Source organism: Aplysia californica, unplaced genomic scaffold, assembly GCF_000002075.1.
Source record: "Aplysia californica isolate F4 #8 unplaced genomic scaffold, AplCal3.0 scaffold00033, whole genome shotgun sequence".
Taxonomy (NCBI): Eukaryota; Metazoa; Mollusca; class Gastropoda; order Aplysiida; family Aplysiidae; genus Aplysia; species Aplysia californica.
Window position 1 is genome coordinate 955901 of NW_004797303.1, and position 1213 is coordinate 957113.

Genomic DNA, 1213 nt, shown 5'->3' on the forward strand with positions numbered 1-1213 from the left:
TGAGGAAAGGGAAGGGGTGAAAGGCGAGAACAGGAACATGGGAGAGAGAGAGAGAGAGGAGAAGGAGGGGAAGGAAATGGAGAGTGGAATTGAGCAAGGGAGGGGATCCAGGAGCCACGTTGCTATCATAGAATTACAAAGTTCTATCTGCTCAGTACCTAGTCTTAAGAAATTTCCAACATTATCAAGCTTAGTCGAATGCAATTCTTTGAATACCTTGATAACAAATACAAATGTGAGGCAGCGTGGTGGAATCAGGCTCTCTTCAATTTTTGGGCATATTGAGTTATTGGTATCATTTTAAAGTTTGTTCATTTGTCTTGCTTTCAAGGAAAAAAATTACCCATCCATCTTCTACAGAAGTGGAGATATTTTGGATTGAAGGAGGTGGGGGTCACCGGATTTAAGAGGTAAAATTAGCGAGAAAATGGCCGCCAAAGCTCGGTAAATTCCAAAGCTGGAGAGTTCATGGAAACTGTAAATTTATATTTGTGTGCCTTTAATCAACGTTTTCAGTGAAATCCTCAAAGGAATGTGATCGTAAATGTACAAAAAAGGTGTTGAGCCAAAAAACAAAAATTTGATAAAAATTGCTATGCAAGGAGAAAACTGCTGTTTTCTTTGATTTCATTATTTTGACGAGAGCCTGATTCCACCACGCTGCCTAACAAATAATCTTGCGCTTTTGATAGAGCAGATAGAACGTTTGGTTTTCGACCTCATGGTCTCAGTAACTCAAATTGGTGAAAAATATGTCTGATAATTGGATAGATAGGACTTTGTAAGTGATCATCATAATCAAAATGATCATCTGGTGTCGTGTCGGTGGCCTAGTAGTTATGCTCTCGGACTCGCAATCGTGAGGTCTTGGGTTCGAATGCGTTGCGTCCTTAGGAAAAGAACTTAACAAGAATGTTCCTCAGGTCCCCCAGGTAGGTGTGTGTCCTTAACTTGACTAAAACAAGACACGCCTAACGAAGAGAAAACATGGCGCTGTACAATGACGATCCTCAATGGCACATTTGTTGAAATCGTTGTCTGTTTTGACTGATTTGATGGTTTTCATCGTACCATGTACTCGAGGACATTGACGTAACTTCTGAACTGTTTCATGTACAAGATGTGATAAGATAAGATACATCTTTATTGTCCAGATACTGGCACATTGGTTTGGTGTTTCGCCACACACACACACACACACACACACACACAC